This window comes from Lygodium microphyllum, chromosome 7, assembly GCF_053477565.2.
Source record: "Lygodium microphyllum isolate KBCC chromosome 7, Lygodium_microphyllum_v1.1.10, whole genome shotgun sequence".
NCBI classification, from domain to species: Eukaryota; Viridiplantae; Streptophyta; class Polypodiopsida; order Schizaeales; family Lygodiaceae; genus Lygodium; species Lygodium microphyllum.
Window position 1 is genome coordinate 30,868,810 of NC_141141.1, and position 14,553 is coordinate 30,883,362.

Genomic DNA, 14,553 nt, shown 5'->3' on the forward strand with positions numbered 1-14,553 from the left:
CGGACGCTTTCAATAACTATTACTAATACTACATAAGTCAACCTAATTAGCTAATATTAGTACAATCTTTCTCTCTCTCTCTCTCTCTCTCTCTCTCTCATTTTGGTAATTAGAGCAAGTGTTTTCAATTAACCCTAGTGAGTTCCCATTCCTTTTAGTTACATGTATGGAAATTATCCACGAGGTGTTGACCTAAAATGGTAGCACTACTTGCTAAAGTTGATGTAAAACTCTTATTCCACTTAGTAAAGATAATATAATTATTGGATCATGGGGGTGACCTTCAAGTGGCTTTGTACAACCCCTTGTCAACTCAAGCTGCCTCGTTACTCGCACAACATATGCTAAGGCTTTGAGGTGCCTTATATTGACAATTCTTGTATAAACGCTCAAAGCCTTAGCACCTTGGATGAAATAGTAAAGGCTCAAAACCTTGCCTTGGATGTAAAATTGAAGGCTCAAAGCATCAACTTGGGATGTTGGTTGTCAGCAATCTTAAGGCTTAATGCCTTCACAATTCATACAACATGCACATGGGAAATTCAAATGGAATTAATCGTAACTTTTAATGTGTTTGTCAATGGTCAGTTGGATGGGTCATCAACATTATGCTTCATGGGACTTCACCCAAGGCTTGATGCATTAATCTAATCAAATGGAAACAATGACATAATTCATGCCTTAGTTGATGGCTACTAATATTACTAATAAGTAAAATTACTAAACTAGAACTACTAATTAACTCTATTAAGTAATACAAATACTACTAATACTACATAAGTCTATCTAACTTACTTTTACTAATATAACATAACTCAAACAAATTAGCTATTAATAGTAGAATCACACACACACACACACACACACACACACACACACACACACACACACACACACACACACACACACACACACACACACACACACACACACACACACACACACACACACACACACACACACACACACACACACACACACACACACACACACACACACACACATTCTGGTAATTAGAGCAAGCCTTTTCAGTTAACCCTAGTCAGTTCAATGCTTTCAACTAGATGTATGACAATTCTCCATGAGATGGCTTAGGTGCTTTGACCTCAAATGGTACCACTAAATGCAACTCAAGTGGCCTCGTTACTTGGAAAACATATGCTAAGGCTTTTCTCCTACTTAATATAGATAATGTACTTCTTGCATCATGGGGGTGACCTTGAAGTGGCTTCGTACAACCTCTTGTCAAATCAAGCGTTGTCATTACTCGCACAGCATATGCTAATGCTTTAAGGTGCCTCATATAATTTGACAATCGTAGCACAAATGCTCAAAGCCTTAGCACCTTGGATGGAAAAGTAAAGGCTCAAAGCCTTAGCACCTTTAAGGTGCCTCATATTGACAATCCTACCACAAAGGCTCAAAGGCTTAGCATGTTGGATGAAAAAGTAAAGGCTCAAAGGCTTGCATTGGATGAAAAAGTAAAGAGTCAAAGCCTTGCCTTGAATGTAAAATGCAAGGCTCAAAGCATCAACTCAAGGCTTAATGCCTTGGCAATTCGACAACATGAGCGCATCGGCAATTCAAAAAAAATTAATCATAAGGTTTAATGCATTTGTCAATGGTTAGTTGGATGGGTGATCAACATTACGCTTCATGGGAGGACAACAAGTGCTTCACGCCTTAATCTACTGAAATGGAATCAATGACATAATGCATGCCTTAGTTGATGGTCACTCGGACGCTTTCAATAACTATTACTAATACTACATAAGTCAACCTAATTAGCTAATATTAGTACAATATTTCTCTCTCTCTCTCTCTCTCTCTCTCTCTCTCTCTCTCTCTCTCTCTCTCTCTCTCTCTCTCTCTCTCTCTCTCTCTCTCTCTCTCTCTCTCTCTCTCTCTCTCTCTCTCTCTCTCTCTCTCTCTCTCTCTCTCTCTCTCTCTCTCTCTCATTTTGGTAATTAGAGCAAGTGTTTTCAATTAACCCTAGTGAGTTCCCATTCCTTTCAGCTAGATGTATGGAAATTATCCACGAGGTGTTCTTGACCTAAAATGGTAGCGCTAGTTTCTAAAGTTGATGTAAAACTCTTATTCGACTTGGTAAAGATAATATAATTATTGGATCATTGGGGTGACCTTCAAGTGGCTTTGTACAACCCCTTGTCAACTCAAGCTGCCTTGTTACTCGCACAACATATGCTAAGGCTTTGAGGTGCCTTATATTGACAATTCTTGTATAAATGCTCAAAGCCTTAGCACCTCGGATGAAATAGTAAAGGCTCAAAACCTTGCCTTGGATGTAAAATTGAAGGCTCAAAGCATCAACTTGGGATGTTGGTTGTCAGCAATCTTAAGGCTTAATGCCTTCACAATTCATACAACATGCGCATGGGAAATTCAAATGGAATTAATCGTAACTTTTAATGTGTTTGTCAATGGTCAGTTGGATGGATCATCAACATTATGCTTCATGGGACATCACCCAAGGCTTGATGCCTTAATCTAATCAAATGGAAACAATGACATAATTCATGCCTTAGTTGATGGCTACTAATATTACTAATAAGTAAAATTACTAAACTAGAACTACTAATTAACTCTATTAAGTAATACAAATACTACTAATACTACATAAGTCTATCTAATTAACTATTACTAATATAACATAACTCAAACAAATTAGCTATTTATAGTAGAATCTCAATCACACACACACACACACACACACACACACACATTTTGGTAATTAGAGCAAGCCTTTTCAGTTAACCCTAGTCAGCTCAATGCTTTCAACTAGATGTATGACAATTATCCATGAGATGGCTTAGGTGCTTTGACCTCAAATGGTACCACTAAATGCAACTCAAGTGGCCTCGTTACTTGGATAACATATGCTAAGGCTTTTCTCCTACTTAATATAGATAATGTACTTCTTGCATCATGGGGGTGACCTTGAAGTGGCTTCGTACAACCTCTTGTCAACTCAAACGGTGTCAATACTCGCACAACATATGCTAATGCTTTAAGGTGCCTCATATAACTTGACAATCGTAGCACAAAGGCTCAAAGCCTTAGTACCTTGGATGGAAAAGTAAAGGCTCAAAGCCTTAGCACCTTTAAGGTGCCTCATATTGACAATCCTACCACAAAGGCTCAAAGGCTTAGCATGTTGGATGAAAAAGTAAAGGCTCAAAGGCTTGCATTGGATGAAAAAGTAAAGAGTCAAAGCCTTGCCTTGAATGTAAAATGCAAGGCTCAAAGCATCAACTCAAGGCTTAATGCCTTAGCAATTCGACAACATGAGCGCATCGGCAATTCAAAAAAAATTAATCATAAGGTTTAATGCATTTGTCAATGGTTAGTTGGATGGGTTATCAACATTACGCTTCATGGGAGGACAACAAGGGCTTCATGCCTTAATCTACTGAAATGGAATCAATGACATAATGCATGCCTTAGTTGATGGTCACTCAGACGCTTTCAATAACTATTACTAATACTACATAAATCAACCTAATTAGCTAATATTAGTACAATCTTTCTCTCTCTCTCTCTCTCTCTCTCTCTCTCTCATTTTGGTAATTAGAGCAAGTGTTTTCAATTAACCCTAGTGAGTTCCCATTCCTTTCAGCTAGCTGTATGGAAATTACATTGTGTTGATGATCGAAGCTTTGATGGTGGGATGACAGTCTTATATGACGGCAAGTAATTTTACAGCCGAACGGAGCTACCAAACGGGGCCAAACGGAGAATCTGCTGAAGTGCAGAAGCAGAATTTTGAAAAAGAATGAGAATGCAGTAAACAAAACAACAAGGTTATGTTTTTAATGTATGATTAGAAAGCTAAAAAATTTTGCGTTGTTTAAAAATCTTTAAAGAGATAAAGAGAGATCAACGGCTGATAGAGAAGCTTATGGGACATCAGAGCGTGTAGTGGGACTTTGACTGCCACCTGAGTGACGCAGGAGCATGCGAATTGGAGCGGGACGTCGACTCTGGAAATTCGACAAAAGATTTGCATTGCTACAAAATTTGACTGGCAGTTCGAAAAAAGCTCTCTGTTGTTGCATTGCGTGTGATCTCGATGAGCTTCAATGGGAGAAGTACAAGCTCATACTCTCATTAGAGAAATATAGGGCTTTGAATCCAATTCTCCATTATGTTTTGCATTTAAGCGGCTTTGAGTGCAATTCTTCATTCTCTTATGTATCTGTTTATGCTACAAAGCATGCAGAAAGCCAATTTATAAGATTCTATTCCGCTTTACCAAAGGAGACAAAAGCTTTGTGTTGTTGCCAATCGGAGCGGGACTTGGACTATTCAACAAAAGCTTTGCGTTGCTGTGTTGCATACTTCGCCTATTCAACAAAAGTTGCTGCACTGTGTATTTTAAAAAAAAAAAGCTAAATAAAGGTGCATTTATTTATAGGTGTGATTTAAAACGCAAAAAAAATAACAGGTGAAATTTAAAACTTTCAAAAACAAAAAAGATAATTAAAAATTGTGTATTGCTACACCTTTAAAGAGCACTATCTCATAATGTAATGCAATTGTGTAGACTAGCTTCGCTCAATAATTCATTTCCCCTCTTTCTCTCCCCTTTTTTCCCTCTCTGTTTCCAAGCTATTTCATTTCTCCCTCTCTTTGTCCTTGCTCCCTCCCCTCCTCCCCAAATTTCCTATGTTTAGATATTTTCCCCATCTATCTCTCTTCCCCTTCTAATTCTCTCTATAAATCTTATTTTTCTCTCTCTATCTCCCTCTACGTTTTTGTTTTACTCTATTCTCTCTCATCTCCTTATTCCCTCTCATACACACACCTCACACACACACACACACACTCTCTCTCTCTCTCTCTCTCTCCCCCCTCCTCCCAAAAAAAAAATCTATAAAATATTCAGCACAAGACGTCAGATATACATACAATCTCACCTATACACTACAAGGGAATGGGGCAATAGCGACGCCGATTAGCGACGGCGGATATCAGCGTCGCTATAGGCGTCGCAATTGGCGTCGCTATATGCGTCGCTATTTGCGTCGCTATTTGCGTCGCTATTTGCGACGCAAATAGCGACGCAAATAGCGACGCATATAGCGACGCCAATTGCGACGCCGCAGGGAAAAAAAGCGCGGCCGAAACCAGAGCGCCGTTTTCATTTTGTTTTCTTCGCCTTTTGAGAGCGAGAGCGAGGGAGAGAGCCAAGGCTTTGTGAGAGAAGAGGAGGAAGAGACTTGCCGCTGCCGCCACCGCCACCGTCGTTGTTCATGAAGGAGAGGAGGAGCCCTCGTTGCAAAGAGAAGCCGCCCACGCTCGCCATATCTCATTGGTGAGTCTCCCTCTCTCTTTCTTTTACTTGTTGAAGGTTTAAATCGTTCTCTTTTGTTTGTTTAGGAGAGGAAATGAAAGAGAAGGAGAGGGAAAGGGAGAGAGAGGGAGAGAAAGAGAGGGAGAGGGAGAGAAAGAGAGGGAGAGTGCATTCTCTCTCTCTCTCCCTTTTGCTTGTTTAATGTTTAAATTACTTTCTTCTTTGCTTGTTTAGGAGAGGAAACGAGAGAGTAAGGGAGAGGGAGAGGGAGAGGGAGAGGGAAAGAAAGAGAAAGAGAAATAGAGGGAGAGGGAGAGGGAGGGGGAGGAAATAGGAGAGGGAGAGAAAGAGAAAGAGAGGGAGAAGGAGGGAGAGTGCATTCTCTCTCTCCCTTCCTCTCCCTTTTGCTTGTTTAATGTTTGAATCACTTTATTTTTTGCTTGTTTAGGAGAGGAAATGAGAGAGAAAGAGAGTGAGAGGGAGAGGAAGGGGAAGGAAATGAGAGAGGAATAGAAAGAGAAAGAGAGGGAGAGTGCATTGTATCTCTCCCTCTCCCTTTTGCTTGGAGGATGTTTAAATCACTTTATTTTTTGCTTGTTTAGGAAATGAGAGAGAAAGAGAGATAGAGAGGGAGAGGGAGAAAAAGAGAGGGAGAGGGAGAGGGAGAGGAAGAGGGAGAGGGAGGGGGAGGGGAAGGAAATGAGAGAGGGAGAGAAAGAGGGAGGGGGAGGGAGAGGGAGCGAGGGAGAGGGAGAGGGAGAAAGAGGGAGGGAGAGGGAGAGGGAGGGGGAGGGAGGAAATGAGAGAGGGAGAGAAAGAGAACGAGAGGGAGAGGGTGAGGGTGAGAGAAAGAGAGGAAGAGAGGGAGAGGGAGAGAAAGAGAGGGAGAGGGAAGGGAAGGAAATTTAAGATAATATACGTATTGATAATGGTATGCAATGTGCTTTGCATACGGCCACGTACTTCATCAAAATGAACCCAAAATTATTGTTATAGAAGAAGAAACCCTTAAATTGAGTATAGGATAATTTCTCTCAGGTCTTATGACTATGAGTAGAATTGATTGAAATAAATTTTATTACTATAGTTATAAAATTTCATAGATGGCGCGCATTAATTTTAAAATGGATTACTTATACTCAAAGCCGAGATATAACAAAAAATTATCTACCGGGACAAACAAATCGTTGAGCATGATACAAGGCCGAGATATAACATCGGAAAATCTCTCGACTACTATATACAATGCAAGGTTTATGGTCAACTTGCAACTTGACGTACATCTCCATAAAGCTATCCATTTAAGCCTTGTTTGCTGTAATGTAGATAAGATGGCAAACGAAGAAGGTCCTATTGTTCAAGACCGCGAGTCGTATCTTAATCAGCGTGTCCCATGTCCTTGCTCTCAATGCAAGTTGGCAATTAGACGAAAACGCCGATTGTCTATAGAACACGTACGACGATTTGGCGAGTTTCAATCTGAGATCATTGATTAGGCGATTGCAGACTTTCAGCAAACGGTAATTTGAAGTTAGCATTTTTCATGCATTGTACTCTCAAGCTAATTGAAAACCATACACAATAAGATTGGGTCTTGTTGGTAAATTTTGTATCCAGGGGGGTGATGTCTCGACCCAAGGGGGAGTGCACCCTTTGCGGCCAATTAGAAGAGTTCGTGGACGTGCGATGGATGGATTCCAGGAGCCAATCGACCACTCGCAAGGCCCATCTATACCGTCAATGCCAGAGGAGACAGACAACCTTCCCGACTTGCCTACAATCTTGGAGCCTGAGATGGAGGCAATGATCGATGCATTGATTCCCATGGATGTTGAGACATCTGACCCGCTTAGAGAGGAAGCATCCATACCATTATATGATGGGTGCCGAGTATCTCGGTTGAAGACATTGCTTGCACTCTTAAGTGTGCAAGCAAAATACGGTTGGAGCGATACGAGTGTGACTGAGTTATTCAGATACCTTGCACACAGACTTCATTGTTTTTTTTTTTAAACAGTATTATTGCAAACATGGATAGATTTTTCAAGGTGTTTTATGATTTTTTCAGGTTATTGAAATATCATATATTGCCACCTGCAAACACCATGCCTGAGTCTCGTGATGATGCGCGACATGTTTTACGGAAGCTTGGCATGGACTACAATAACATCCATGCATGTATCAACGACTGCATATTGTTTCGAGATGAATACGAGACTATGGAGACATGCCCAAAGTGTGGTGCTCATAGGTATCGACAGGACTTGCAAGGGCAGACCATCCCTCAAAAAGTCCTCAGACACTTTCCGCTCATGCCCCGCATAAACCACATGTTTCGTACGTCTGCCATGGCAAGCTTGACAACGTGGCATGTGCAGAATAGGTCCACGGATGGAGTGCAACGAATATCAGCAGATTCGCGCGCATGGAGCCACATTGACTCTACCTTCCCAGGCTTTGCGCGAGAGCCAAGGAATCTTCGGCTCGGTCTCGCCATGGATGGTGTGAACCCATTCGGTCTGTGCTCGACTTCTTACAGTGTGTGGCCTATAGTGCTTGTCAACTACAACATTCCTCCATGGCTTTCTACGAAGAAAGGACATCTCATCCTTAGCTTGCTCATCCCGGGCCGCTACAAAGTAAAAAATATGGACGTGTATCTTCGTCCATTAGTCGATGAGCTTAAGATTTTGTGGGAGGAGGGGGTCACGGTGCAAGATATGAGCAGGCGCGATGGTCGGCGGTCAGCCAACATTCGAGCCATTCTCATGTGGACGATGCATGACTTTCCGGGATTGGGAGAGTGCTTAGGTGAGCAGACCTTTGTTCTCGCCGGTAATATCTATATTTTATTTCATTCAATCAAGTATTCACTAGGTAGTGGATCGCCTTGCAGGTCTCGTTACCTCAGGTTATCATGCATGTCCATTGTGTGGGCCACAGTTAGACTCCCGAAGGTCACGAACCATGAAGAAGATGGTATATCAAGGACATGCCGCTTTCTTGCCGGAGGATCATGAACTCAAGGAAGGTTTTCTTGGATGACCTCCAGCACGTATGAACGCTGCAAGCTGGTACGAGCTGAAAATGGTAAACCCAGATTCACATCCAAATGGAATGCAGCGGTTCTCAGTTTTCTACGAGTTGCCATATTGGACCCACTTATAGGTCAACCACTTGTTGGATCCCATGCATATTTTCAAAAATGTGGGTAGCTTGCTATGGGACCATATCACAGGAAAGAGAGACACTATAGGGTCACGAATGGATTTAAAGGAGGTAGGTAAGATGGAGGCGCTTTGGCCGCAGTCGAGTGCTGAAGGGGGAGTGCAGCTTCCTCGCGCTCCCTGGGTTTTGTCTACCAAAGAAGAGCGCATTCTAAAGCAAGTAATCAAGTCTATCCGCACTCCGACGGGTATGATGCGTTCTCTCAGGTCCGCATTTTCTAAAGATGACCAGATTTCTGGGCTAAAATCCCATGATTGGCATAAGATATGTCAGGTTTGTGAACAGAATGGATTTTAATTAGCGTGGACATTTTGAAATTTGAAAAGTGACCATTATTCTTAATGCTTTCTCATTTGTGGCAGTTTGTCCTACCGATCGCGATCGCGGGATGCCTAACTCCAGAAATTCGCGAGGCCATTTACAAGCTGTCGACTTTGGTGCAATGGATCTCACAGAAAGAGATTAAGACGTCCTCTATTGAATCCGCAAGGCGGGGAGCAGTTGAGACGGTCTGTCTCTTTGAGAAATACCTGCCCACTAGCATGCTCACGATACAAGTTCACCTTCTTGTGCATCTTGTGGATGAAGTGGAGATTGCTGGACCTGTCCATACGCGATGGATGTTCTTCCTGGAGCGCTTCATGAAAACCCTGAAAGGCTTTGTGCGACAACGAGCTCGTCCGGAAGGTAGCATGGCGGAAGGTTGGTTGGTGTCAGAGGCGTTAGTGCATATCTCACAATGGCTACCAACGGTGGAACCAGACAATGAAATGCTATGGACGCTGAAGGACGATGACAGGCTGACTGGAGATGTGGTGGTTGGAAATGGGTTAGAAAAAAGAATGGATGCCTCAATGGAAGAGAAGGTGAATCGCTTTTGTATGTTGCACCATGCCTCCATGGAGACGTGGCTCGCCAAGTACCAGATTGCAAGGCAAGATCGAGAGGAAGCACGAGCTGAATTCCGACGCAGTACGCGTCACCGACCGATTCGATATCCCGAAGGCATGGAGGAGATGCCGTGGTTTATGTCAACATGATGGTTGCATGGAGCCTTGACCGCAGCATCCAGCGAAGGGACAGAGGTCTCAATGGAGGAGTGGGAGTTCTCGAGGGGATGTAGTCCAAAGGTAATGAGGGGTTTAGAATGTGTCGTATCTAAATTTGCTTGCTACATCTAATTTGAGTGTTTCAATGTGCAGTACAAAATATATAGTGCAGCGTGGTCGCGCGGACGGCATTTTCGGGTGGAGCGTATTGACAAAATGCGCTCCACAATGGACTGTGGTGTCATGGCAAGGTTTGAGCAAGAGAGCCGGCGACGAGCAACGGATCCGAACACGGTTGTGGATGAGATGGAGTATTTTGGAAATTTGCAAAGTATTATTACGGTGGATTACCGTAGCTTCTCCATGATAATATTCGACGTGCAGTGGTTCAAAGTGGTACTTGGAGGAGCTGGCACAACAGTTCGACGAGGTCCATCTGGATTTCTCGAAATAGATTCCGAAAAAAAATGGATGGATTTGCGCGACACCTTTGTGTTGCCGGCCCATTGTGAACAGGTGCAACTAGGCATTTTCTTGCTAATTGTAATACGACATGGTTTATGTCACAATGGTTTGAAGACAGTTTGTAAGTGTTTGTGAACAGGTAATCTTCTATCCAAATCCCCGACAACCTCGATGGTGGTATGTTATACCTTCAACTCCTCGAGGTGCGAGAGTATACGATCAAAGCGATGTTCCACGCATAGATGAAGAAAATATGCAAATAGAGGGATCAAAATTACAAGGGGTGGAGGCCACCGCAAGCTTGGAGCCTGCATCGGCTAACAATAATGGAAATACAGAAGTCGTAGAATTTTTTGAGAACGAGACAGACTCGTTGTTTTGTGGTGACATGTCTATCGACCTTCCAGTGTATGCAGAGTTGTGTTAGGAGATTAACATGGGACCATAGAATACTTCATTCTTGGAGAATTGTATTACTCAATTCGTTGTTTAGATCTTCCATAAAGGTAGATAAGATATGCATTTTAAGAGGGATTTTTCAAAAATGATTTTATTAATGTGCTTTGTATAGTTTAAATTGATTATTCTAACATTATTTTTTATCTGTGCAGGTATCGACATTTTCAGGATGAGTCGAGGGATGAGCGATGAGGAGTTTCAGGAGATGATGGCACGTATGTCTCCAGATCAGCTCGCGAGATTCAGAGAGATAGCAGATCAGGAGCTGTCTCGTTCTTCGTCAGGGCGCTCTGCTAGATCAGCTTCGGCGCGATCAGATGCTTCAGCTTCGAGTAGACGATCTCGACGCTCGCGACTTGGGCCAGAGGGAGGGACTGCGACTGCAGGAGGATCAGGGGGGTGCTACTGTGGAGACACGGACGCGGTGTCTCCGTCTCGTCGTTCAGCTGGAGCTCGGTCACCTCTAGGATTTGTCACACCTGTGGGGACGTCCACTCCAGTTACTCCGGCTTTTGCGCAGCCGTCGGTAGATGTCACGCCTTTTGGTGGCACCCCCTCTGGTGGCACTCCTTTTGGTGGCACACCCTCTGGTGGCACCCCTTTGTGTGGCACTCCGGGAGAGGGTACCCCCGTCGGTACACCGGATGTTCAGGGGTCTCCTGGATATGCCCAGGAGCGTGGACGGAGATGGGAGAGGGCCCATACAAGGCACACTCCTAGGGATTATGGATACCTAGTGGATGGCAGGTCAGGAGCCATCATCATGAATGATGAGGGGAGGAGGGTGATGGCTCGCATGAGGGAGTTGTGGCAACAAGTTTTTCGGCACAACGTCCTGGATCATTGGAGGAACATACCGGAGGGGAGCAAGGAGTACATAGTAGCATCCTTGCACGAGGAGTTCCCGGTGCCAGCCGCAGTGGATAGATTCTCTACGGGCTGGATGATGGATTGCATGCGTGTATACATGTCACATAGACGATCCGACGCACGCAAGGCAATCAAGAGTGGGGCTCCAAAGCCCGAGTGGTTAGATGCAGACGACTGGCACCGACTGAGGGAGGAGGCTACAAATTCGCCAGGACGTTGGAGTCAGCAGCGGGAGGCGGCGAGGGCACAAATCGAGGCCGGATCGGTACATCATCTTGGGAGTGGCGGCCACAGGACATATTTGGAGAACTTTGTAAGATTCTCTTTTGTTTTGCTTATTTGTTTTTTTGAGATATTCTTTGTACTGACAATCATGTTTCTAACAGTTAGCATTTTGTTTTCTTTGCAGCACTCCATTACAAATCGCTATCCGCAAGGCCTTGAGACTCGATATGCGGAGAGGCACGGTCTCAGATCATTGATCGACCGATTGTATAGACGCGGCGGCCCAGTAAGTCACTCATCTTTCTTGTCCGTAGTTACCATGAGATATTTGAATGCATTATTGTATGGTGGATTGATATGTTGTTTCTTTTTCTGCAGAATCCATTTGATGCTCCTTTACAGCGGGAAGAGCTTTTGGGGGACAATGATTTGTAGCTCGCCCTTGGATCCTTAGAGCTCACATACCTTTAGTTTTTAGTCACCCGATCTATGTAGACATTTTCTATGTATTAGTGATATTGTTTTATGATTGTACCAATCGCATTTTATGCGATATCATGTATTTATTTCATCCATCAGTTTTATGATTTCAGTATACATTCTTTTTGTTTGCAAACGCTTTGTATGAAGCAGTGCAGAAACTATTTTGTATGGCTCTCATACAGCACACAGTGCTATATGTGGCAGGGCAGCTTGCTGCCCTGCCACAAATTTTTTTTTCTCTGTTACCGTCGCTATTTGTGTCGCAAATTTACTGCACGCGTCGCTATTGCCGTCGCTATCAGCGTCGCAAATTCTCTGTAACCGTCGCTATATGCGTCGCGATATGCGTCGCGTTTGCGACGCATATAGCGACGCATATAGCGACGGTTATAGCGACGATTCTATGGCGTCGTCAATAACGACGCTTTTTGCGACGACAGGGGGAAATTTTGTTGTTTGTATTTTCGTCGCTTTAAACGTCGCTATAAGGTCTATATCTTGTAGTGATACATGACCATAAGAAAACACATGCTTGCTTCACATAATATTTAGAAATGGCTTCCTCCCTCCCTCCCCCCCTCTCTCTCACATCAAACTTAACACTAAAAGTAGCCAATAAAATTTGCAACATAGAATGCTAGAAATACAAACAATCTCTTCTATGCATTGTACTTATAACATTCACCCTTACACAAAGGCAAGAAATCACTTGCTTGCTTTGCACGATACTTAGAAATAGAAATGTTATACTGAAAAATGGATCACAATTGAAATAAAGACCAAGATCTGCAAAAGGACTTTCTCTAAGCGCAAATCGTTTTCATCTCCAAGCAGGGCATTCACAGGTGAAGCAAAGTCCAATGCCATTATCATTGGCTCTTTCTATCGATCATGCCATGAAGGGAAGGTATAAGACATCCCACTTCCCATTATCAAGCTACAAAGGCCAAGTTCAAGTCATCCTTTCTTTTGTCCACACATGCCCCAATGTTTCCAAGTACTACATACAAATGGCCGATGCCAATAAAAAAGGTGTCGCTTTAGAGGTGCCTAAGAGGAACAAAGCTTCCTCTTCTTCAAGAAATCATTGGCAAAACAACCATCCTTGAGCAAAACATGCGAAGGCAGAGCATGGGTTGATTCATAGTTTCTAGCATGGGTTGATTCATAGTTTCTATTGGTAATCACACCACTAGGGAATGCGATAGTTCTACATCTCTTTGTAGCACCTACATAATCTGAACAAAATCTCAACATAAGTATGTGGAACAACTAACAAAGACCATATCATTCCCAAAAATAATAATACCTATCATGATTTAATTTAAAGAGCGCCGGGCTCTCACCCGTGCAATTTGTAAAGGTAGATGGGCAGTAGGAAGGAAGCTAGGAAGATAGGAGGACAATGGGAAAAAGGGAATAGGCCACGACCGGCCATGTAAAAAAGGGGATAAGGGGATGACTGTGCGTAGCTTGAGTTGACAAGGGGTTGTACAAAGCCACTTGAAGGTCACCCCAATGATCCAATAATTATATTATCTTTACCAAGTGGAATAAGAGTATTACATCAACTTTAGCAACTAGTGCTACCATTTTAGGTCAAGGCCATCTTGTGGATAATTTCCATACATCTAGCTGAAAGGAATGGGAACTCACTAGGGTTAATTGAAAACACTTGCTCTAATTACCAAAATGAGAGAGAGAGAGAGAGAGAGAGAGATCGTACTAATATTAGCTAATTAGGTTGACTTATGTAGTATTAGTAATAGTTATTGAAAGCGTCCGAGTGACCATCAACTAAGGCATGCATTATGTCATTGATTCCATTTGAGTAGATTAAGGCATGAAGCCCTTGTTGTCCTCCCATGAAGCGTAATGTTGATAACCCATCCAACTAACCATTGACAAATGCATTAAGCCTTATGATTAATTTTTTTTGAATTGCCGATGCGCTCATGTTGTCGCATTGCCAAGGCATTAAGCCTTGAGTTGATGCTTTAAGCCTTGCATTTTACATTCAAGGCAAGGCTTTGACTCTTTACTTTTTCATCCAATGCAAGCCTTTGAGCCTTTACTTTTTCATCCAAGATGCTAAGCCTTTGAGCCTTTGTGGTAGGATTGTCAATATGAGGCACCTTAAAGGTGCTAAGGCTTTGAGCCTTTGCTTTTCCATCCAAGGTGCTAAGGCTTTGAGCCTTTGTGCTATGTTGTGCGAGTAATGACACCGCTTGAGTTGACAAGAGGTTTTACAAAGCCACTTCAAGGTCACCCCCATGATGCAAGAAGTACATTATCTATATTAAGTAGGAGAAAAGCCTTAGCATGTGTTATCCAAGTAAAAAGACCACTTGAGTTGCATTTAGTGGTACCATTTGAGGTCAAAGCACCTAAGCCATCTCATGGATAATTTTCATACATCTAGTTGAGAGCATTGAACTAACTAGGGTTAACTGAAAAGGC